Source organism: Rhinoderma darwinii, unplaced genomic scaffold (genome assembly GCF_050947455.1).
Source record: "Rhinoderma darwinii isolate aRhiDar2 unplaced genomic scaffold, aRhiDar2.hap1 Scaffold_973, whole genome shotgun sequence".
In the NCBI taxonomy this organism is placed as follows: domain Eukaryota; kingdom Metazoa; phylum Chordata; class Amphibia; order Anura; family Rhinodermatidae; genus Rhinoderma; species Rhinoderma darwinii.
In genome coordinates, this window is record NW_027464548.1 from 1 (window position 1) to 24,087 (window position 24,087).

Here is a 24,087-nt window from a genome sequence, read left to right on the forward strand (position 1 = left end):
AGGTCAATGCGTGGAGTGGACAGAGCAAGCTCTATTTCCATCTCCCTGTTCTAAAAATCCATTTAATATATGGTCCCCAGATAGGGGACGTATCAGATATTAAACTGATAAGAACAGATACTACACTTGATCTTAGCCAAAAGGCCGAGAAGCGATAACCCGAACGGGCCGCGCGTTGCCCGAGCCTGCCCGATACTGCTGTTCAGCCCTTGCAGCGATTCAGCCTACTTCTAGGCAATTCCATGGGGCCCTGCAGGCTCACACACTCACAGCTACACGGGAGGTGAATAAAGGCCGGAGAGGAAGCCAGACAGGATTTGCTTCTTTTGCTTGCACCACAATGCAGTGCTGAAAGAGGAGGAATCTACATAAAAACGCCTTCCTGGCAACGCCCAAATGCCCTGCTGCCATGCAGATAAACACTGGCAGCGGCAGCAAGTGCATGCCCACAGCCACCCCTTGTTCCTTCACACCTTGTATCAGCTGTAATCCAGTCCAGTCCAGTGCTGCCTGCTGAGCAGCACTGACCAACACTGCCTGGGCCCAGGCTTTTATCTCTGAGGCCCCATTATGATGTCAGAAAGCTGGCTCTGGAATCCTGAGGGCTCCACTATGACACGTGCAAAGTTCCGTCTGAACTTTATATAAGACGGTGAGGCTCAGTCAGTCACTCAGTGTTGCCTGAGAGGGCAACACTGCAACAGCCGGCCGCCAGGCTGTCTTTTTTTTGCACAGCTAGTTGCCTCCAGGAGGCCACAAGAGGGAGACAAGGGACTGCAAAATGGAAAATAGGCATCCACCAACTTTACAGACAACTTCTCCTTGCTCCTACAACCTCCATCCTTGCACAGTTTGTTATTCTTCTAGGTAACATAGTAACAAATCCAAATTGCTGCTCTCTTTGTAGGCAAGCAAGGCTTTGTTGCAACTGCAATTCTTACTTCTTCTTGAAATGTAGGGACGACAGTACATTCCATCACATCCATCTAGAGTACACAGGTAGGTCCATTGTGGCGGGCAGGCGAGCGGGCGGGCTGCTTTATTGGCTGTTTGCTGTTCCCCTACTCCACTCCACTATTTGACTGTTGTGCTGCATCAATCAATCAATCAATCAATCAATCAATCAATCAGTGGCTGGCTCAGGTGCAGCTCTTTAACTTACCTAAAAGGGAGGGCGGAGAGAAGACAAGGAAGGTGAATGAGGTGTTCCAATGTGAAATGCCGGAAACACAGAAACACAGACGACACACAACAAGAGGTGGCAATCTATTCATTAATTGCATTTAATCAATGAGCTCATTATCACTCATGCATTGTCCAACAGGTGTTGAAATAATGGGATTAAAAGGGGAGATCCCTTCAGAAAGACAGAAACAATAGCAAAGACAAAAAACACTTTTGGAATCTGCTTTTAGTCAACACATAAGGAAAGGGTGCACCGGTCCTGGAAATACTGCAATACCAGGTCAATGCGTGGAGTGGACAGAGCAAGCTCTATTTCCATCTCCCTGTTCTAAAAATCCATTTAATATATGGTCCCCAGATAGGGGACGTATCAGATATTAAACTGATAAGAACAGATACTACACTTGATCTTAGCCAAAAGGCCGAGAAGCGATAACCCGAACGGGCCGCGCGTTGCCCGAGCCTGCCCGATACTGCTGTTCAGCCCTTGCAGCGATTCAGCCTACTTCTAGGCAATTCCATGGGGCCCTGCAGGCTCACACACTCACAGCTACACGGGAGGTGAATAAAGGCCGGAGAGGAAGCCAGACAGGATTTGCTTCTTTTGCTTGCACCACAATGCAGTGCTGAAAGAGGAGGAATCTACATAAAAACGCCTTCCTGGCAACGCCCAAATGCCCTGCTGCCATGCAGATAAACACTGGCAGCGGCAGCAAGTGCATGCCCACAGCCACCCCTTGTTCCTTCACACCTTGTATCAGCTGTAATCCAGTCCAGTCCAGTGCTGCCTGCTGAGCAGCACTGACCAACACTGCCTGGGCCCAGGCTTTTATCTCTGAGGCCCCATTATGATGTCAGAAAGCTGGCTCTGGAATCCTGAGGGCTCCACTATGACACGTGCAAAGTTCCGTCTGAACTTTATATAAGACGGTGAGGCTCAGTCAGTCACTCAGTGTTGCCTGAGAGGGCAACACTGCAACAGCCGGCCGCCAGGCTGTCTTTTTTTTGCACAGCTAGTTGCCTCCAGGAGGCCACAAGAGGGAGACAAGGGACTGCAAAATGGAAAATAGGCATCCACCAACTTTACAGACAACTTCTCCTTGCTCCTACAACCTCCATCCTTGCACAGTTTGTTATTCTTCTAGGTAACATAGTAACAAATCCAAATTGCTGCTCTCTTTGTAGGCAAGCAAGGCTTTGTTGCAACTGCAATTCTTACTTCTTCTTGAAATGTAGGGACGACAGTACATTCCATCACATCCATCTAGTGTACACAGGTAGGTCCATTGTGGCGGGCAGGCGAGCGGGCGGGCTGCTTTATTGGCTGTTTGCTGTTCCCCTACTCCACTCCACTATTTGACTGTTGTGCTGCATCAATCAATCAATCAATCAATCAATCAATCAATCAATCAATCAATCAATCAATCAATCAGTGGCTGGCTCAGGTGCAGCTCTTTAACTTACCTAAAAGGGAGGGCGGAGAGAAGACAAGGAAGGTGAATGAGGTGTTCCAATGTGAAATGCCGGAAACACAGAAACACAGACGACACACAACAAGAGGTGGCAATCTATTCATTAATTGCATTTAATCAATGAGCTCATTATCACTCATGCATTGTCCAACAGGTGTTGAAATAATGGGATTAAAAGGGGAGATCCCTTCAGAAAGACAGAAACAATAGCAAAGACAAAAAACACTTTTGGAATCTGCTTTTAGTCAACACATAAGGAAAGGGTGCACCGGTCCTGGAAATACTGCAATACCAGGTCAATGCGTGGAGTGGACAGAGCAAGCTCTATTTCCATCTCCCTGTTCTAAAAATCCATTTAATATATGGTCCCCAGATAGGGGACGTATCAGATATTAAACTGATAAGAACAGATACTACACTTGATCTTAGCCAAAAGGCCGAGAAGCGATAACCCGAACGGGCCGCGCGTTGCCCGAGCCTGCCCGATACTGCTGTTCAGCCCTTGCAGCGATTCAGCCTACTTCTAGGCAATTCCATGGGGCCCTGCAGGCTCACACACTCACAGCTACACGGGAGGTGAATAAAGGCCGGAGAGGAAGCCAGACAGGATTTGCTTCTTTTGCTTGCACCACAATGCAGTGCTGAAAGAGGAGGAATCTACATAAAAACGCCTTCCTGGCAACGCCCAAATGCCCTGCTGCCATGCAGATAAACACTGGCAGCGGCAGCAAGTGCATGCCCACAGCCACCCCTTGTTCCTTCACACCTTGTATCAGCTGTAATCCAGTCCAGTCCAGTGCTGCCTGCTGAGCAGCACTGACCAACACTGCCTGGGCCCAGGCTTTTATCTCTGAGGCCCCATTATGATGTCAGAAAGCTGGCTCTGGAATCCTGAGGGCTCCACTATGACACGTGCAAAGTTCCGTCTGAACTTTATATAAGACGGTGAGGCTCAGTCAGTCACTCAGTGTTGCCTGAGAGGGCAACACTGCAACAGCCGGCCGCCAGGCTGTCTTTTTTTTGCACAGCTAGTTGCCTCCAGGAGGCCACAAGAGGGAGACAAGGGACTGCAAAATGGAAAATAGGCATCCACCAACTTTACAGACAACTTCTCCTTGCTCCTACAACCTCCATCCTTGCACAGTTTGTTATTCTTCTAGGTAACATAGTAACAAATCCAAATTGCTGCTCTCTTTGTAGGCAAGCAAGGCTTTGTTGCAACTGCAATTCTTACTTCTTCTTGAAATGTAGGGACGACAGTACATTCCATCACATCCATCTAGTGTACACAGGTAGGTCCATTGTGGCGGGCAGGCGAGCGGGCGGGCTGCTTTATTGGCTGTTTGCTGTTCCCCTACTCCACTCCACTATTTGACTGTTGTGCTGCATCAATCAATCAATCAATCAATCAATCAATCAATCAATCAATCAATCAATCAATCAATCAATCAGTGGCTGGCTCAGGTGCAGCTCTTTAACTTACCTAAAAGGGAGGGCGGAGAGAAGACAAGGAAGGTGAATGAGGTGTTCCAATGTGAAATGCCGGAAACACAGAAACACAGACGACACACAACAAGAGGTGGCAATCTATTCATTAATTGCATTTAATCAATGAGCTCATTATCACTCATGCATTGTCCAACAGGTGTTGAAATAATGGGATTAAAAGGGGAGATCCCTTCAGAAAGACAGAAACAATAGCAAAGACAAAAAACACTTTTGGAATCTGCTTTTAGTCAACACATAAGGAAAGGGTGCACCGGTCCTGGAAATACTGCAATACCAGGTCAATGCGTGGAGTGGACAGAGCAAGCTCTATTTCCATCTCCCTGTTCTAAAAATCCATTTAATATATGGTCCCCAGATAGGGGACGTATCAGATATTAAACTGATAAGAACAGATACTACACTTGATCTTAGCCAAAAGGCCGAGAAGCGATAACCCGAACGGGCCGCGCGTTGCCCGAGCCTGCCCGATACTGCTGTTCAGCCCTTGCAGCGATTCAGCCTACTTCTAGGCAATTCCATGGGGCCCTGCAGGCTCACACACTCACAGCTACACGGGAGGTGAATAAAGGCCGGAGAGGAAGCCAGACAGGATTTGCTTCTTTTGCTTGCACCACAATGCAGTGCTGAAAGAGGAGGAATCTACATAAAAACGCCTTCCTGGCAACGCCCAAATGCCCTGCTGCCATGCAGATAAACACTGGCAGCGGCAGCAAGTGCATGCCCACAGCCACCCCTTGTTCCTTCACACCTTGTATCAGCTGTAATCCAGTCCAGTCCAGTGCTGCCTGCTGAGCAGCACTGACCAACACTGCCTGGGCCCAGGCTTTTATCTCTGAGGCCCCATTATGATGTCAGAAAGCTGGCTCTGGAATCCTGAGGGCTCCACTATGACACGTGCAAAGTTCCGTCTGAACTTTATATAAGACGGTGAGGCTCAGTCAGTCACTCAGTGTTGCCTGAGAGGGCAACACTGCAACAGCCGGCCGCCAGGCTGTCTTTTTTTTGCACAGCTAGTTGCCTCCAGGAGGCCACAAGAGGGAGACAAGGGACTGCAAAATGGAAAATAGGCATCCACCAACTTTACAGACAACTTCTCCTTGCTCCTACAACCTCCATCCTTGCACAGTTTGTTATTCTTCTAGGTAACATAGTAACAAATCCAAATTGCTGCTCTCTTTGTAGGCAAGCAAGGCTTTGTTGCAACTGCAATTCTTACTTCTTCTTGAAATGTAGGGACGACAGTACATTCCATCACATCCATCTAGTGTACACAGGTAGGTCCATTGTGGCGGGCAGGCGAGCGGGCGGGCTGCTTTATTGGCTGTTTGCTGTTCCCCTACTCCACTCCACTATTTGACTGTTGTGCTGCATCAATCAATCAATCAATCAATCAATCAATCAATCAATCAATCAATCAATCAATCAATCAATCAGTGGCTGGCTCAGGTGCAGCTCTTTAACTTACCTAAAAGGGAGGGCGGAGAGAAGACAAGGAAGGTGAATGAGGTGTTCCAATGTGAAATGCCGGAAACACAGAAACACAGACGACACACAACAAGAGGTGGCAATCTATTCATTAATTGCATTTAATCAATGAGCTCATTATCACTCATGCATTGTCCAACAGGTGTTGAAATAATGGGATTAAAAGGGGAGATCCCTTCAGAAAGACAGAAACAATAGCAAAGACAAAAAACACTTTTGGAATCTGCTTTTAGTCAACACATAAGGAAAGGGTGCACCGGTCCTGGAAATACTGCAATACCAGGTCAATGCGTGGAGTGGACAGAGCAAGCTCTATTCCCATCTCCCTGTTCTAAAAATCCATTTAATATATGGTCCCCAGATAGGGGACGTATCAGATATTAAACTGATAAGAACAGATACTACACTTGATCTTAGCCAAAAGGCCGAGAAGCGATAACCCGAACGGGCCGCGCGTTGCCCGAGCCTGCCCGATACTGCTGTTCAGCCCTTGCAGCGATTCAGCCTACTTCTAGGCAATTCCATGGGGCCCTGCAGGCTCACACACTCACAGCTACACGGGAGGTGAATAAAGGCCGGAGAGGAAGCCATACAGGATTTGCTTCTTTTGCTTGCACCACAATGCAGTGCTGAAAGAGGAGGAATCTACATAAAAACGCCTTCCTGGCAACGCCCAAATGCCCTGCTGCCATGCAGATAAACACTGGCAGCGGCAGCAAGTGCATGCCCACAGCCACCCCTTGTTCCTTCACACCTTGTATCAGCTGTAATCCAGTCCAGTCCAGTGCTGCCTGCTGAGCAGCACTGACCAACACTGCCTGGGCCCAGGCTTTTATCTCTGAGGCCCCATTATGATGTCAGAAAGCTGGCTCTGGAATCCTGAGGGCTCCACTATGACACGTGCAAAGTTCCGTCTGAACTTTATATAAGACGGTGAGGCTCAGTCAGTCACTCAGTGTTGCCTGAGAGGGCAACACTGCAACAGCCGGCCGCCAGGCTGTCTTTTTTTTGCACAGCTAGTTGCCTCCAGGAGGCCACAAGAGGGAGACAAGGGACTGCAAAATGGAAAATAGGCATCCACCAACTTTACAGACAACTTCTCCTTGCTCCTACAACCTCCATCCTTGCACAGTTTGTTATTCTTCTAGGTAACATAGTAACAAATCCAAATTGCTGCTCTCTTTGTAGGCAAGCAAGGCTTTGTTGCAACTGCAATTCTTACTTCTTCTTGAAATGTAGGGACGACAGTACATTCCATCACATCCATCTAGTGTACACAGGTAGGTCCATTGTGGCGGGCAGGCGAGCGGGCGGGCTGCTTTATTGGCTGTTTGCTGTTCCCCTACTCCACTCCACTATTTGACTGTTGTGCTGCATCAATCAATCAATCAATCAATCAATCAATCAATCAATCAATCAATCAATCAATCAATCAATCAATCAGTGGCTGGCTCAGGTGCAGCTCTTTAACTTACCTAAAAGGGAGGGCGGAGAGAAGACAAGGAAGGTGAATGAGGTGTTCCAATGTGAAATGCCGGAAACACAGAAACACAGACGACACACAACAAGAGGTGGCAATCTATTCATTAATTGCATTTAATCAATGAGCTCATTATCACTCATGCATTGTCCAACAGGTGTTGAAATAATGGGATTAAAAGGGGAGATCCCTTCAGAAAGACAGAAACAATAGCAAAGACAAAAAACACTTTTGGAATCTGCTTTTAGTCAACACATAAGGAAAGGGTGCACCGGTCCTGGAAATACTGCAATACCAGGTCAATGCGTGGAGTGGACAGAGCAAGCTCTATTTCCATCTCCCTGTTCTAAAAATCCATTTAATATATGGTCCCCAGATAGGGGACGTATCAGATATTAAACTGATAAGAACAGATACTACACTTGATCTTAGCCAAAAGGCCGAGAAGCGATAACCCGAACGGGCCGCGCGTTGCCCGAGCCTGCCCGATACTGCTGTTCAGCCCTTGCAGCGATTCAGCCTACTTCTAGGCAATTCCATGGGGCCCTGCAGGCTCACACACTCACAGCTACACGGGAGGTGAATAAAGGCCGGAGAGGAAGCCAAACAGGATTTGCTTCTTTTGCTTGCACCACAATGCAGTGCTGAAAGAGGAGGAATCTACATAAAAACGCCTTCCTGGCAACGCCCAAATTCCCTGCTGCCATGCAGATAAACACTGGCAGCGGCAGCAAGTGCATGCCCACAGCCACCCCTTGTTCCTTCACACCTTGTATCAGCTGTAATCCAGTCCAGTCCAGTGCTGCCTGCTGAGCAGCACTGACCAACACTGCCTGGGCCCAGGCTTTTATCTCTGAGGCCCCATTATGATGTCAGAAAGCTGGCTCTGGAATCCTGAGGGCTCCACTATGACACGTGCAAAGTTCCGTCTGAACTTTATATAAGACGGTGAGGCTCAGTCAGTCACTCAGTGTTGCCTGAGAGGGCAACACTGCAACAGCCGGCCGCCAGGCTGTCTTTTTTTTGCACAGCTAGTTGCCTCCAGGAGGCCACAAGAGGGAGACAAGGGACTGCAAAATGGAAAATAGGCATCCACCAACTTTACAGACAACTTCTCCTTGCTCCTACAACCTCCATCCTTGCACAGTTTGTTATTCTTCTAGGTAACATAGTAACAAATCCAAATTGCTGCTCTCTTTGTAGGCAAGCAAGGCTTTGTTGCAACTGCAATTCTTACTTCTTCTTGAAATGTAGGGACGACAGTACATTCCATCACATCCATCTAGTGTACACAGGTAGGTCCATTGTGGCGGGCAGGCGAGCGGGCGGGCTGCTTTATTGGCTGTTTGCTGTTCCCCTACTCCACTCCACTATTTGACTGTTGTGCTGCATCAATCAATCAATCAATCAATCAATCAATCAATCAATCAATCAATCAATCAATCAATCAATCAGTGGCTGGCTCAGGTGCAGCTCTTTAACTTACCTAAAAGGGAGGGCGGAGAGAAGACAAGGAAGGTGAATGAGGTGTTCCAATGTGAAATGCCGGAAACACAGAAACACAGACGACACACAACAAGAGGTGGCAATCTATTCATTAATTGCATTTAATCAATGAGCTCATTATCACTCATGCATTGTCCAACAGGTGTTGAAATAATGGGATTAAAAGGGGAGATCCCTTCAGAAAGACAGAAACAATAGCAAAGACAAAAAACACTTTTGGAATCTGCTTTTAGTCAACACATAAGGAAAGGGTGCACCGGTCCTGGAAATACTGCAATACCAGGTCAATGCGTGGAGTGGACAGAGCAAGCTCTATTTCCATCTCCCTGTTCTAAAAATCCATTTAATATATGGTCCCCAGATAGGGGACGTATCAGATATTAAACTGATAAGAACAGATACTACACTTGATCTTAGCCAAAAGGCCGAGAAGCGATAACCCGAACGGGCCGCGCGTTGCCCGAGCCTGCCCGATACTGCTGTTCAGCCCTTGCAGCGATTCAGCCTACTTCTAGGCAATTCCATGGGGCCCTGCAGGCTCACACACTCACAGCTACACGGGAGGTGAATAAAGGCCGGAGAGGAAGCCAGACAGGATTTGCTTCTTTTGCTTGCACCACAATGCAGTGCTGAAAGAGGAGGAATCTACATAAAAACGCCTTCCTGGCAACGCCCAAATGCCCTGCTGCCATGCAGATAAACACTGGCAGCGGCAGCAAGTGCATGCCCACAGCCACCCCTTGTTCCTTCACACCTTGTATCAGCTGTAATCCAGTCCAGTCCAGTGCTGCCTGCTGAGCAGCACTGACCAACACTGCCTGGGCCCAGGCTTTTATCTCTGAGGCCCCATTATGATGTCAGAAAGCTGGCTCTGGAATCCTGAGGGCTCCACTATGACACGTGCAAAGTTCCGTCTGAACTTTATATAAGACGGTGAGGCTCAGTCAGTCACTCAGTGTTGCCTGAGAGGGCAACACTGCAACAGCCGGCCGCCAGGCTGTCTTTTTTTTGCACAGCTAGTTGCCTCCAGGAGGCCACAAGAGGGAGACAAGGGACTGCAAAATGGAAAATAGGCATCCACCAACTTTACAGACAACTTCTCCTTGCTCCTACAACCTCCATCCTTGCACAGTTTGTTATTCTTCTAGGTAACATAGTAACAAATCCAAATTGCTGCTCTCTTTGTAGGCAAGCAAGGCTTTGTTGCAACTGCAATTCTTACTTCTTCTTGAAATGTAGGGACGACAGTACATTCCATCACATCCATCTAGTGTACACAGGTAGGTCCATTGTGGCGGGCAGGCGAGCGGGCGGGCTGCTTTATTGGCTGTTTGCTGTTCCCCTACTCCACTCCACTATTTGACTGTTGTGCTGCATCAATCAATCAATCAATCAATCAATCAATCAATCAATCAATCAATCAATCAATCAATCAATCAGTGGCTGGCTCAGGTGCAGCTCTTTAACTTACCTAAAAGGGAGGGCAGAGAGAAGACAAGGAAGGTGAATGAGGTGTTCCAATGTGAAATGCCGGAAACACAGAAACACAGACGACACACAACAAGAGGTGGCAATCTATTCATTAATTGCATTTAATCAATGAGCTCATTATCACTCATGCATTGTCCAACAGGTGTTGAAATAATGGGATTAAAAGGGGAGATCCCTTCAGAAAGACAGAAACAATAGCAAAGACAAAAAACACTTTTGGAATCTGCTTTTAGTCAACACATAAGGAAAGGGTGCACCGGTCCTGGAAATACTGCAATACCAGGTCAATGCGTGGAGTGGACAGAGCAAGCTCTATTTCCATCTCCCTGTTCTAAAAATCCATTTAATATATGGTCCCCAGATAGGGGACGTATCAGATATTAAACTGATAAGAACAGATACTACACTTGATCTTAGCCAAAAGGCCGAGAAGCGATAACCCGAACGGGCCGCGCGTTGCCCGAGCCTGCCCGATACTGCTGTTCAGCCCTTGCAGCGATTCAGCCTACTTCTAGGCAATTCCATGGGGCCCTGCAGGCTCACACACTCACAGCTACACGGGAGGTGAATAAAGGCCGGAGAGGAAGCCAGACAGGATTTGCTTCTTTTGCTTGCACCACAATGCAGTGCTGAAAGAGGAGGAATCTACATAAAAACGCCTTCCTGGCAACGCCCAAATGCCCTGCTGCCATGCAGATAAACACTGGCAGCGGCAGCAAGTGCATGCCCACAGCCACCCCTTGTTCCTTCACACCTTGTATCAGCTGTAATCCAGTCCAGTCCAGTGCTGCCTGCTGAGCAGCACTGACCAACACTGCCTGGGCCCAGGCTTTTATCTCTGAGGCCCCATTATGATGTCAGAAAGCTGGCTCTGGAATCCTGAGGGCTCCACTATGACACGTGCAAAGTTCCGTCTGAACTTTATATAAGACGGTGAGGCTCAGTCAGTCACTCAGTGTTGCCTGAGAGGGCAACACTGCAACAGCCGGCCGCCAGGCTGTCTTTTTTTTGCACAGCTAGTTGCCTCCAGGAGGCCACAAGAGGGAGACAAGGGACTGCAAAATGGAAAATAGGCATCCACCAACTTTACAGACAACTTCTCCTTGCTCCTACAACCTCCATCCTTGCACAGTTTGTTATTCTTCTAGGTAACATAGTAACAAATCCAAATTGCTGCTCTCTTTGTAGGCAAGCAAGGCTTTGTTGCAACTGCAATTCTTACTTCTTCTTGAAATGTAGGGACGACAGTACATTCCATCACATCCATCTAGTGTACACAGGTAGGTCCATTGTGGCGGGCAGGCGAGCGGGCGGGCTGCTTTATTGGCTGTTTGCTGTTCCCCTACTCCACTCCACTATTTGACTGTTGTGCTGCATCAATCAATCAATCAATCAATCAATCAATCAATCAATCAATCAGTGGCTGGCTCAGGTGCAGCTCTTTAACTTACCTAAAAGGGAGGGCGGAGAGAAGACAAGGAAGGTGAATGAGGTGTTCCAATGTGAAATGCCGGAAACACAGAAACACAGACGACACACAACAAGAGGTGGCAATCTATTCATTAATTGCATTTAATCAATGAGCTCATTATCACTCATGCATTGTCCAACAGGTGTTGAAATAATGGGATTAAAAGGGGAGATCCCTTCAGAAAGACAGAAACAATAGCAAAGACAAAAAACACTTTTGGAATCTGCTTTTAGTCAACACATAAGGAAAGGGTGCACCGGTCCTGGAAATACTGCAATACCAGGTCAATGCGTGGAGTGGACAGAGCAAGCTCTATTTCCATCTCCCTGTTCTAAAAATCCATTTAATATATGGTCCCCAGATAGGGGACGTATCAGATATTAAACTGATAAGAACAGATACTACACTTGATCTTAGCCAAAAGGCCGAGAAGCGATAACCCGAACGGGCCGCGCGTTGCCCGAGCCTGCCCGATACTGCTGTTCAGCCCTTGCAGCGATTCAGCCTACTTCTAGGCAATTCCATGGGGCCCTGCAGGCTCACACACTCACAGCTACACGGGAGGTGAATAAAGGCCGGAGAGGAAGCCAGACAGGATTTGCTTCTTTTGCTTGCACCACAATGCAGTGCTGAAAGAGGAGGAATCTACATAAAAACGCCTTCCTGGCAACGCCCAAATGCCCTGCTGCCATGCAGATAAACACTGGCAGCGGCAGCAAGTGCATGCCCACAGCCACCCCTTGTTCCTTCACACCTTGTATCAGCTGTAATCCAGTCCAGTGCTGCCTGCTGAGCAGCACTGACCAACACTGCCTGGGCCCAGGCTTTTATCTCTGAGGCCCCATTATGATGTCAGAAAGCTGGCTCTGGAATCCTGAGGGCTCCACTATGACACGTGCAAAGTTCCGTCTGAACTTTATATAAGACGGTGAGGCTCAGTCAGTCACTCAGTGTTGCCTGAGAGGGCAACACTGCAACAGCCGGCCGCCAGGCTGTCTTTTTTTTGCACAGCTAGTTGCCTCCAGGAGGCCACAAGAGGGAGACAAGGGACTGCAAAATGGAAAATAGGCATCCACCAACTTTACAGACAACTTCTCCTTGCTCCTACAACCTCCATCCTTGCACAGTTTGTTATTCTTCTAGGTAACATAGTAACAAATCCAAATTGCTGCTCTCTTTGTAGGCAAGCAAGGCTTTGTTGCAACTGCAATTCTTACTTCTTCTTGAAATGTAGGGACGACAGTACATTCCATCACATCCATCTAGTGTACACAGGTAGGTCCATTGTGGCGGGCAGGCGAGCGGGCGGGCTGCTTTATTGGCTGTTTGCTGTTCCCCTACTCCACTCCACTATTTGACTGTTGTGCTGCATCAATCAATCAATCAATCAATCAATCAATCAATCAATCAATCAGTGGCTGGCTCAGGTGCAGCTCTTTAACTTACCTAAAAGGGAGGGCGGAGAGAAGACAAGGAAGGTGAATGAGGTGTTCCAATGTGAAATGCCGGAAACACAGAAACACAGACGACACACAACAAGAGGTGGCAATCTATTCATTAATTGCATTTAATCAATGAGCTCATTATCACTCATGCATTGTCCAACAGGTGTTGAAATAATGGGATTAAAAGGGGAGATCCCTTCAGAAAGACAGAAACAATAGCAAAGACAAAAAACACTTTTGGAATCTGCTTTTAGTCAACACATAAGGAAAGGGTGCACCGGTCCTGGAAATACTGCAATACCAGGTCAATGCGTGGAGTGGACAGAGCAAGCTCTATTTCCATCTCCCTGTTCTAAAAATCCATTTAATATATGGTCCCCAGATAGGGGACGTATCAGATATTAAACTGATAAGAACAGATACTACACTTGATCTTAGCCAAAAGGCCGAGAAGCGATAACCCGAACGGGCCGCGCGTTGCCCGAGCCTGCCCGATACTGCTGTTCAGCCCTTGCAGCGATTCAGCCTACTTCTAGGCAATTCCATGGGGCCCTGCAGGCTCACACACTCACAGCTACACGGGAGGTGAATAAAGGCCGGAGAGGAAGCCAGACAGGATTTGCTTCTTTTGCTTGCACCACAATGCAGTGCTGAAAGAGGAGGAATCTACATAAAAACGCCTTCCTGGCAACGCCCAAATGCCCTGCTGCCATGCAGATAAACACTGGCAGCGGCAGCAAGTGCATGCCCACAGCCACCCCTTGTTCCTTCACACCTTGTATCAGCTGTAATCCAGTCCAGTCCAGTGCTGCCTGCTGAGCAGCACTGACCAACACTGCCTGGGCCCAGGCTTTTATCTCTGAGGCCCCATTATGATGTCAGAAAGCTGGCTCTGGAATCCTGAGGGCTCCACTATGACACGTGCAAAGTTCCGTCTGAACTTTATATAAGACGGTGAGGCTCAGTCAGTCACTCAGTGTTGCCTGAGAGGGCAACACTGCAACAGCCGGCCGCCAGGCTGTCTTTTTTTTGCACAGCTAGTTGCCTCCAGGAGGCCACAAGAGGGAGACAAGGGACTGCAAAATGGAAAATAGGCATCCACACACTTTACAGACAACTTCTCCTTGCTCCTACAACCTCCATCCTTGCACAGTTTGTTATTCTTCTAGGTAACATAGTAACAAATCCAAATTGCTGCTCTCTTTGTAGGCAAGCAAGGCTTTGTTGCAACTGCAATTCTTACTTCTTCTTGAAATGTAGGGACGACAGTACATTCCATCACATCCATCTAGTGTACACAGGTAGGTCCATTGTGGCGGGCAGGCGAGCGGGCGGGCTGCTTTATTGGCTGTTTGCTGTTCCCCTACTCCACTCCACTATTTGACTGTTGTGCTGCATCAATCAATCAATCAATCAATCAATCAATCAATCAATCAATCAATCAATCAATCAATCAGTGGCTGGCTCAGGTGCAGCTCTTTAACTTACCTAAAAGGGAGGGCGGAGAGAAGACAAGGAAGGTGAATGAGGTGTTCCAATGTGAAATGCCGGAAACACAGAAACACAGACGACACACAACAAGAGGTGGCAATCTATTCATTAATTGCATTTAATCAATGAGCTCATTATCACTCATGCATTGTCCAACAGGTGTTGAAATAATGGGATTAAAAGGGGAGATCCCTTCAGAAAGACAGAAACAATAGCAAAGACAAAAAACACTTTTGGAATCTGCTTTTAGTCAACACATAAGGAAAGGGTGCACCGGTCCTGGAAATACTGCAATACCAGGTCAATGCGTGGAGTGGACAGAGCAAGCTCTATTTCCATCTCCCTGTTCTAAAAATCCATTTAATATATGGTCCCCAGATAGGGGACGTATCAGATATTAAACTGATAAGAACAGATACTACACTTGATCTTAGCCAAAAGGCCGAGAAGCGATAACCCGAACGGGCCGCGCGTTGCCCGAGCCTGCCCGATACTGCTGTTCAGCCCTTGCAGCGATTCAGCCTACTTCTAGGCAATTCCATGGGGCCCTGCAGGCTCACACACTCACAGCTACACGGGAGGTGAATAAAGGCCGGAGAGGAAGCCAGACAGGATTTGCTTCTTTTGCTTGCACCACAATGCAGTGCTGAAAGAGGAGGAATCTACATAAAAACGCCTTCCTGGCAACGCCCAAATGCCCTGCTGCCATGCAGATAAACACTGGCAGAGGCAGCAAGTGCATGCCCACAGCCACCCCTTGTTCCTTCACACCTTGTATCAGCTGTAATCCAGTCCAGTCCAGTGCTGCCTGCTGAGCAGCACTGACCAACACTGCCTGGGCCCAGGCTTTTATCTCTGAGGCCCCATTATGATGTCAGAAAGCTGGCTCTGGAATCCTGAGGGCTCCACTATGACACGTGCAAAGTTCCGTCTGAACTTTATATAAGACGGTGAGGCTCAGTCAGTCACTCAGTGTTGCCTGAGAGGGCAACACTGCAACAGCCGGCCGCCAGGCTGTCTTTTTTTTGCACAGCTAGTTGCCTCCAGGAGGCCACAAGAGGGAGACAAGGGACTGCAAAATGGAAAATAGGCATCCACACACTTTACAGACAACTTCTCCTTGCTCCTACAACCTCCATCCTTGCACAGTTTGTTATTCTTCTAGGTAACATAGTAACAAATCCAAATTGCTGCTCTCTTTGTAGGCAAGCAAGGCTTTGTTGCAACTGCAATTCTTACTTCTTCTTGAAATGTAGGGACGACAGTACATTCCATCACATCCATCTAGTGTACACAGGTAGGTCCATTGTGGCGGGCAGGCGAGCGGGCGGGCTGCTTTATTGGCTGTTTGCTGTTCCCCTACTCCACTCCACTATTTGACTGTTGTGCTGCATCAATCAATCAATCAATCAATCAATCAATCAATCAATCAATCAATCAATCAATCAATCAGTGGCTGGCTCAGGTGCAGCTCTTTAACTTACCTAAAAGGGAGGGCGGAGAGAAGACAAGGAAGGTGAATGAGGTGTTCCAATGTGAAATGCCGGAAACACAGAAACACAGACGACACACAACAAGAGGTGTCAATCTATTCATTAATTGCATTTAATCAATGAGCTCATTATCACTCATGCATTGTCCAACAGGTGTTGAAATAATGGGATTAAAAGGGGAGATCCCTTCAGAAAGACAGAAACAATAGCAAAGACAAAAAACACTTTTGGAATCTGCTTTTAGTCAACACATAAGGAAAGGGTGCACCGGTCCTGGAAATACTGCAATACCAGGTCAATGCGTGGAGTGGACAGAGCAAGCTCTATTTCCATCTCCCTGTTCTAAAAATCCATTTAATATATGGTCCCCAGATAGGGGACGTATCAGATATTAAACTGATAAGAACAGATACTACACTTGATCTTAGCCAAAAGGCCGAGAAGCGATAACCCGAACGGGCCGCGCGTTGCCCGAGCCTGCCCGATACTGCTGTTCAGCCCTTGCAGCGATTCAGCCTACTTCTAGGCAATTCCATGGGGCCCTGCAGGCTCACACACTCACAGCTACACGGGAGGTGAATAAAGGCCGGAGAGGAAGCCAGACAGGATTTGCTTCTTTTGCTTGCACCACAATGCAGTGCTGAAAGAGGAGGAATCTACATAAAAACGCCTTCCTGGCAACGCCCAAATGCCCTGCTGCCATGCAGATAAACACTGGCAGCGGCAGCAAGTGCATGCCCACAGCCACCCCTTGTTCCTTCACACCTTGTATCAGCTGTAATCCAGTCCAGTCCAGTGCTGCCTGCTGAGCAGCACTGACCAACACTGCCTGGGCCCAGGCTTTTATCTCTGAGGCCCCATTATGATGTCAGAAAGCTGGCTCTGGAATCCTGAGGGCTCCACTATGACACGTGCAAAGTTCCGTCTGAACTTTATATAAGACGGTGAGGCTCAGTCAGTCACTCAGTGTTGCCTGAGAGGGCAACACTGCAACAGCCGGCCGCCAGGCTGTCTTTTTTTTGCACAGCTAGTTGCCTCCAGGAGGCCACAAGAGGGAGACAAGGGACTGCAAAATGGAAAATAGGCATCCACCAACTTTACAGACAACTTCTCCTTGCTCCTACAACCTCCATCCTTGCACAGTTTGTTATTCTTCTAGGTAACATAGTAACAAATCCAAATTGCTGCTCTCTTTGTAGGCAAGCAAGGCTTTGTTGCAACTGCAATTCTTACTTCTTCTTGAAATGTAGGGACGACAGTACATTCCATCACATCCATCTAGTGTACACAGGTAGGTCCATTGTGGCGGGCAGGCGAGCGGGCGGGCTGCATTATTGGCTGTTTGCTGTTCCCCTACTCCACTCCACTATTTGACTGTTGTGCTGCATCAATCAATCAATCAATCAATCAATCAATCAATCAATCAAGTGGCTGGCTCAGGTGCAGCTCTTTAACTTACCTAAAAGGGAGGGCGGAGAGAAGACAAGGAAGGTGAATGAGGTGTTCCAATGTGAAATGCCGGAAACACAGAAACACAGACGACACACAACAAGAGGTGGCAATCTATTCATTAATTGCATTTAATCAATGAGCTCATTATCACTCATGCATTGTCCAACAGGTGTTGAAATAATGGGATTAAAAGGGGAGATCCCTTCAGAAAGACAGAAACAATAGCAAAGACAAAAAACACTTTTGGAATCTGCTTTTAGTCAACACATAAGGAAAGGGTGCACCGGTCCTGGAAATACTGCAATACCAGGTCAATGCGTGGAGTGGACAGAGCAAGCTCTATTTCCATCTCCCTGTTCTAAAAATCCATTTAATATATGGTCCCCAGATAGGGGACGTATCAGATATTAAACTGATAAGAACAGATACTACACTTGATCTTAGCCAAAAGGCCGAGAAGCGATAACCCGAACGGGCCGCGCGTTGCCCGAGCCTGCCCGATACTGCTGTTCAGCCCTTGCAGCGATTCAGCCTACTTCTAGGCAATTCCATGGGGCCCTGCAGGCTCACACACTCACAGCTACACGGGAGGTGAATAAAGGCCGGAGAGGAAGCCAGACAGGATTTGCTTCTTTTGCTTGCACCACAATGCAGTGCTGAAAGAGGAGGAATCTACATAAAAACGCCTTCCTGGCAACGCCCAAATGCCCTGCTGCCATGCAGATAAACACTGGCAGCGGCAGCAAGTGCATGCCCACAGCCACCCCTTGTTCCTTCACACCTTGTATCAGCTGTAATCCAGTCCAGTCCAGTGCTGCCTGCTGAGCAGCACTGACCAACACTGCCTGGGCCCAGGCTTTTATCTCTGAGGCCCCATTATGATGTCAGAAAGCTGGCTCTGGAATCCTGAGGGCTCCACTATGACACGTGCAAAGTTCCGTCTGAACTTTATATAAGACGGTGAGGCTCAGTCAGTCACTCAGTGTTGCCTGAGAGGGCAACACTGCAACAGCCGGCCGCCAGGCTGTCTTTTTTTTGCACAGCTAGTTGCCTCCAGGAGGCCACAAGAGGGAGACAAGGGACTGCAAAATGGAAAATAGGCATCCACCAACTTTACAGACAACTTCTCCTTGCTCCTACAACCTCCATCCTTGCACAGTTTGTTATTCTTCTAGGTAACATAGTAACAAATCCAAATTGCTGCTCTCTTTGTAGGCAAGCAAGGCTTTGTTGCAACTGCAATTCTTACTTCTTCTTGAAATGTAGGGACGACAGTACATTCCATCACATCCATCTAGTGTACACAGGTAGGTCCATTGTGGCGGGCAGGCGAGCGGGCGGGCTGCTTTATTGGCTGTTTGCTGTTCCCCTACTCCACTCCACTATTTGACTGTTGTGCTGCATCAATCAATCAATCAATCAATCAATCAATCAATCAATCAATCAATCAATCAGTGGCTGGCTCAGGTGCAGCTCTTTAACTTACCTAAAAGGGAGGGCGGAGAGAAGACAAGGAAGGTGAATGAGGTGTTCCAATGTGAAATGCCGGAAACACAGAAACACAGACGACACACAACAAGAGGTGGCAATCTATTCATTAATTGCATTTAATCAATGAGCTCATTATCACTCATGCATTGTCCAACAGGTGTTGAAATAATGGGATTAAAAGGGGAGATCCCTTCAGAAAGACAGAAACAATAGCAAAGACAAAAAACACTTTTGGAATCTGCTTTTAGTCAACACATAAGGAAAGGGTGCACCGGTCCTGGAAATACTGCAATACCAGGTCAATGCGTGGAGTGGACAGAGCAAGCTCTATTTCCATCTCCCTGTTCTAAAAATCCATTTAATATATGGTCCCCAGATAGGGGACGTATCAGATATTAAACTGATAAGAACAGATACTACACTTGATCTTAGCCAAAAGGCCGAGAAGCGATAACCCGAACGGGCCGCGCGTTGCCCGAGCCTGCCCGATACTGCTGTTCAGCCCTTGCAGCGATTCAGCCTACTTCTAGGCAATTCCATGGGGCCCTGCAGGCTCACACACTCACAGCTACACGGGAGGTGAATAAAGGCCGGAGAGGAAGCCAGACAGGATTTGCTTCTTTTGCTTGCACCACAATGCAGTGCTGAAAGAGGAGGAATCTACATAAAAACGCCTTCCTGGCAACGCCCAAATGCCCTGCTGCCATGCAGATAAACACTGGCAGCGGCAGCAAGTGCATGCCCACAGCCACCCCTTGTTCCTTCACACCTTGTATCAGCTGTAATCCAGTCCAGTCCAGTGCTGCCTGCTGAGCAGCACTGACCAACACTGCCTGGGCCCAGGCTTTTATCTCTGAGGCCCCATTATGATGTCAGAAAGCTGGCTCTGGAATCCTGAGGGCTCCACTATGACACGTGCAAAGTTCCGTCTGAACTTTATATAAGACGGTGAGGCTCAGTCAGTCACTCAGTGTTGCCTGAGAGGGCAACACTGCAACAGCCGGCCGCCAGGCTGTCTTTTTTTTGCACAGCTAGTTGCCTCCAGGAGGCCACAAGAGGGAGACAAGGGACTGCAAAATGGAAAATAGGCATCCACCAACTTTACAGACAACTTCTCCTTGCTCCTACAACCTCCATCCTTGCACAGTTTGTTATTCTTCTAGGTAACATAGTAACAAATCCAAATTGCTGCTCTCTTTGTAGGCAAGCAAGGCTTTGTTGCAACTGCAATTCTTACTTCTTCTTGAAATGTAGGGACGACAGTACATTCCATCACATCCATCTAGTGTACACAGGTAGGTCCATTGTGGCGGGCAGGCGAGCGGGCGGGCTGCTTTATTGGCTGTTTGCTGTTCCCCTACTCCACTCCACTATTTGACTGTTGTGCTGCATCAATCAATCAATCAATCAATCAATCAATCAATCAATCAATCAATCAATCAATCAGTGGCTGGCTCAGGTGCAGCTCTTTAACTTACCTAAAAGGGAGGGCGGAGAGAAGACAAGGAAGGTGAATGAGGTGTTCCAATGTGAAATGCCGGAAACACAGAAACACAGACGACACACAACAAGAGGTGGCAATCTATTCATTAATTGCATTTAATCAATGAGCTCATTATCACTCATGCATTGTCCAACAGGTGTTGAAATAATGGGATTAAAAGGGGAGATCCCTTCAGAAAGACAGAAACAATAGCAAAGACAAAAAACACTTTTGGAATCTGCTTTTAGTCAACACATAAGGAAAGGGTGCACCGGTCCTGGAAATACTGCAATACCAGGTCAATGCGTGGAGTGGACAGAGCAAGCTCTATTTCCATCTCCCTGTTCTAAAAATCCATTTAATATATGGTCCCCAGATAGGGGACGTATCAGATATTAAACTGATAAGAACAGATACTACACTTGATCTTAGCCAAAAGGCCGAGAAGCGATAACCCGAACGGGCCGCGCGTTGCCCGAGCCTGCCCGATACTGCTGTTCAGCCCTTGCAGCGATTCAGCCTACTTCTAGGCAATTCCATGGGGCCCTGCAGGCTCACACACTCACAGCTACACGGGAGGTGAATAAAGGCCGGAGAGGAAGCCAGACAGGATTTGCTTCTTTTGCTTGCACCACAATGCAGTGCTGAAAGAGGAGGAATCTACATAAAAACGCCTTCCTGGCAACGCCCAAATGCCCTGCTGCCATGCAGATAAACACTGGCAGCGGCAGCAAGTGCATGCCCACAGCCACCCCTTGTTCCTTCACACCTTGTATCAGCTGTAATCCAGTCCAGTCCAGTGCTGCCTGCTGAGCAGCACTGACCAACACTGCCTGGGCCCAGGCTTTTATCTCTGAGGCCCCATTATGATGTCAGAAAGCTGGCTCTGGAATCCTGAGGGCTCCACTATGACACGTGCAAAGTTCCGTCTGAACTTTATATAAGACGGTGAGGCTCAGTCAGTCACTCAGTGTTGCCTGAGAGGGCAACACTGCAACAGCCGGCCGCCAGGCTGTCTTTTTTTTGCACAGCTAGTTGCCTCCAGGAGGCCACAAGAGGGAGACAAGGGACTGCAAAATGGAAAATAGGCATCCACCAACTTTACAGACAACTTCTCCTTGCTCCTACAACCTCCATCCTTGCACAGTTTGTTATTCTTCTAGGTAACATAGTAACAAATCCAAATTGCTGCTCTCTTTGTAGGCAAGCAAGGCTTTGTTGCAACTGCAATTCTTACTTCTTCTTGAAATGTAGGGACGACAGTACATTCCATCACATCCATCTAGTGTACACAGGTAGGTCCATTGTGGCGGGCAGGCGAGCGGGCGGGCTGCTTTATTGGCTGTTTGCTGTTCCCCTACTCCACTCCACTATTTGACTGTTGTGCTGCATCAATCAATCAATCAATCAATCAATCAATCAATCAATCAATCAATCAATCAGTGGCTGGCTCAGGTGCAGCTCTTTAACTTACCTAAAAGGGAGGGCGGAGAGAAGACAAGGAAGGTGAATGAGGTGTTCCAATGTGAAATGCCGGAAACACAGAAACACAGACGACACACAACAAGAGGTGGCAATCTATTCATTAATTGCATTTAATCAATGAGCTCATTATCACTCATGCATTGTCCAACAGGTGTTGAAATAATGGGATTAAAAGGGGAGATCCCTTCAGAAAGACAGAAACAATAGCAAAGACAAAAAACACTTTTGGAATCTGCTTTTAGTCAACACATAAGGAAAGGGTGCACCGGTCCTGGAAATACTGCAATACCAGGTCAATGCGTGGAGTGGACAGAGCAAGCTCTATTTCCATCTCCCTGTTCTAAAAATCCATTTAATATATGGTCCCCAGATAGGGGACGTATCAGATATTAAACTGATAAGAACAGATACTACACTTGATCTTAGCCAAAAGGCCGAGAAGCGATAACCCGAACGGGCCGCACGTTGCCCGAGCCTGCCCGATACTGCTGTTCAGCCCTTGCAGCGATTCAGCCTACTTCTAGGCAATTCCATGGGGCCCTGCAGGCTCACACACTCACAGCTACACGGGAGGTGAATAAAGGCCGGAGAGGAAGCCAGACAGGATTTGCTTCTTTTGCTTGCACCACAATGCAGTGCTGAAAGAGGAGGAATCTACATAAAAACGCCTTCCTGGCAACGCCCAAATGCCCTGCTGCCATGCAGATAAACACTGGCAGCGGCAGCAAGTGCATGCCCACAGCCACCCCTTGTTCCTTCACACCTTGTATCAGCTGTAATCCAGTCCAGTCCAGTGCTGCCTGCTGAGCAGCACTGACCAACACTGCCTGGGCCCAGGCTTTTATCTCTGAGGCCCCATTATGATGTCAGAAAGCTGGCTCTGGAATCCTGAGGGCTCCACTATGACACGTGCAAAGTTCCGTCTGAACTTTATATAAGACGGTGAGGCTCAGTCAGTCACTCAGTGTTGCCTGAGAGGGCAACACTGCAACAGCCGGCCGCCAGGCTGTCTTTTTTTTGCACAGCTAGTTGCCTCCAGGAGGCCACAAGAGGGAGACAAGGGACTGCAAAATGGAAAATAGGCATCCACCAACTTTACAGACAACTTCTCCTTGCTCCTACAACCTCCATCCTTGCACAGTTTGTTATTCTTCTAGGTAACATAGTAACAAATCCAAATTGCTGCTCTCTTTGTAGGCAAGCAAGGCTTTGTTGCAACTGCAATTCTTACTTCTTCTTGAAATGTAGGGACGACAGTACATTCCATCACATCCATCTAGTGTACACAGGTAGGTCCATTGTGGCGGGCAGGCGAGCGGGCGGGCTGCTTTATTGGCTGTTTGCTGTTCCCCTACTCCACTCCACTATTTGACTGTTGTGCTGCATCAATCAATCAATCAATCAATCAATCAATCAATCAATCAATCAATCAAGTGGCTGGCTCAGGTGCAGCTCTTTAACTTACCTAAAAGGGAGGGCGGAGAGAAGACAAGGAAGGTGAATGAGGTGTTCCAATGTGAAATGCCGGAAACACAGAAACACAGACGACACACAACAAGAGGTGGCAATCTATTCATTAATTGCATTTAATCAATGAGCTCATTATCACTCATGCATTGTCCAACAGGTGTTGAAATAATGGGATTAAAAGGGGAGATCCCTTCAGAAAGACAGAAACAATAGCAAAGACAAAAAACACTTTTGGAATCTGCTTTTAGTCAACACATAAGGAAAGGGTGCACCGGTCCTGGAAATACTGCAATACCAGGTCAATGCGTGGAGTGGACAGAGCAAGCTCTATTTCCATCTCCCTGTTCTAAAAATCCATTTAATATATGGTCCCCAGATAGGGGACGTATCAGATATTAAACTGATAAGAACAGATACTACACTTGATCTTAGCCAAAAGGCCGAGAAGCGATAACCCGAACGGGCCGCGCGTTGCCCGAGCCTGCCCGATACTGCTGTTCAGCCCTTGCAGCGATTCAGCCTACTTCTAGGCAATTCCATGGGGCCCTGCAGGCTCACACACTCACAGCTACACGGGAGGTGAATAAAGGCCGGAGAGGAAGCCAGACAGGATTTGCTTCTTTTGCTTGCACCACAATGCAGTGCTGAAAGAGGAGGAATCTACATAAAAACGCCTTC

The 24,087-nt window shown here is 47.8% G+C and overlaps 16 non-coding genes and 1 pseudogene across 16 annotated transcripts; all 17 read right to left on the reverse strand.

Annotated features, from left to right (window-relative positions):
- Positions 1 to 156, reverse strand: LOC142734304 (U2 spliceosomal RNA; annotated as a pseudogene; the record flags this gene model as incomplete).
- A 1,272-nt stretch (positions 157 to 1,428) lies between these two features.
- On the reverse strand, positions 1,429 to 1,619 carry LOC142734315 (U2 spliceosomal RNA). Its single transcript, XR_012880295.1, has one exon. It is a non-coding gene; the product is annotated as a U2 spliceosomal RNA (small nuclear RNA).
- A 1,296-nt stretch (positions 1,620 to 2,915) lies between these two features.
- LOC142734327 (U2 spliceosomal RNA) lies at positions 2,916 to 3,106 on the reverse strand. Its single transcript, XR_012880306.1, has one exon. It is a non-coding gene; the product is annotated as a U2 spliceosomal RNA (small nuclear RNA).
- Positions 3,107 to 4,406: 1,300 nt separating this feature from the next.
- On the reverse strand, positions 4,407 to 4,597 carry LOC142734340 (U2 spliceosomal RNA). Its single transcript, XR_012880317.1, has one exon. It is a non-coding gene; the product is annotated as a U2 spliceosomal RNA (small nuclear RNA).
- A 1,300-nt stretch (positions 4,598 to 5,897) lies between these two features.
- Positions 5,898 to 6,088, reverse strand: LOC142734296 (U2 spliceosomal RNA). The gene has a single exon (XR_012880280.1). It is a non-coding gene; the product is annotated as a U2 spliceosomal RNA (small nuclear RNA).
- Positions 6,089 to 7,392: 1,304 nt separating this feature from the next.
- Positions 7,393 to 7,583, reverse strand: LOC142734352 (U2 spliceosomal RNA). Its single transcript, XR_012880328.1, has one exon. It is a non-coding gene; the product is annotated as a U2 spliceosomal RNA (small nuclear RNA).
- Positions 7,584 to 8,883: 1,300 nt separating this feature from the next.
- LOC142734274 (U2 spliceosomal RNA) lies at positions 8,884 to 9,074 on the reverse strand. The gene has a single exon (XR_012880260.1). It is a non-coding gene; the product is annotated as a U2 spliceosomal RNA (small nuclear RNA).
- Positions 9,075 to 10,374: 1,300 nt separating this feature from the next.
- Positions 10,375 to 10,565, reverse strand: LOC142734286 (U2 spliceosomal RNA). Its single transcript, XR_012880271.1, has one exon. It is a non-coding gene; the product is annotated as a U2 spliceosomal RNA (small nuclear RNA).
- A 1,280-nt stretch (positions 10,566 to 11,845) lies between these two features.
- LOC142734298 (U2 spliceosomal RNA) lies at positions 11,846 to 12,036 on the reverse strand. The gene has a single exon (XR_012880282.1). It is a non-coding gene; the product is annotated as a U2 spliceosomal RNA (small nuclear RNA).
- Positions 12,037 to 13,311: 1,275 nt separating this feature from the next.
- LOC142734308 (U2 spliceosomal RNA) lies at positions 13,312 to 13,502 on the reverse strand. The gene has a single exon (XR_012880288.1). It is a non-coding gene; the product is annotated as a U2 spliceosomal RNA (small nuclear RNA).
- A 1,296-nt stretch (positions 13,503 to 14,798) lies between these two features.
- On the reverse strand, positions 14,799 to 14,989 carry LOC142734309 (U2 spliceosomal RNA). Its single transcript, XR_012880289.1, has one exon. It is a non-coding gene; the product is annotated as a U2 spliceosomal RNA (small nuclear RNA).
- A 1,296-nt stretch (positions 14,990 to 16,285) lies between these two features.
- LOC142734310 (U2 spliceosomal RNA) lies at positions 16,286 to 16,476 on the reverse strand. The gene has a single exon (XR_012880290.1). It is a non-coding gene; the product is annotated as a U2 spliceosomal RNA (small nuclear RNA).
- Positions 16,477 to 17,753: 1,277 nt separating this feature from the next.
- LOC142734311 (U2 spliceosomal RNA) lies at positions 17,754 to 17,944 on the reverse strand. Its single transcript, XR_012880291.1, has one exon. It is a non-coding gene; the product is annotated as a U2 spliceosomal RNA (small nuclear RNA).
- A 1,288-nt stretch (positions 17,945 to 19,232) lies between these two features.
- On the reverse strand, positions 19,233 to 19,423 carry LOC142734312 (U2 spliceosomal RNA). Its single transcript, XR_012880292.1, has one exon. It is a non-coding gene; the product is annotated as a U2 spliceosomal RNA (small nuclear RNA).
- Positions 19,424 to 20,715: 1,292 nt separating this feature from the next.
- LOC142734313 (U2 spliceosomal RNA) lies at positions 20,716 to 20,906 on the reverse strand. Its single transcript, XR_012880293.1, has one exon. It is a non-coding gene; the product is annotated as a U2 spliceosomal RNA (small nuclear RNA).
- Positions 20,907 to 22,194: 1,288 nt separating this feature from the next.
- On the reverse strand, positions 22,195 to 22,385 carry LOC142734314 (U2 spliceosomal RNA). The gene has a single exon (XR_012880294.1). It is a non-coding gene; the product is annotated as a U2 spliceosomal RNA (small nuclear RNA).
- A 1,285-nt stretch (positions 22,386 to 23,670) lies between these two features.
- On the reverse strand, positions 23,671 to 23,861 carry LOC142734316 (U2 spliceosomal RNA). Its single transcript, XR_012880296.1, has one exon. It is a non-coding gene; the product is annotated as a U2 spliceosomal RNA (small nuclear RNA).
- Positions 23,862 to 24,087: the final 226 nt, after the last annotated feature.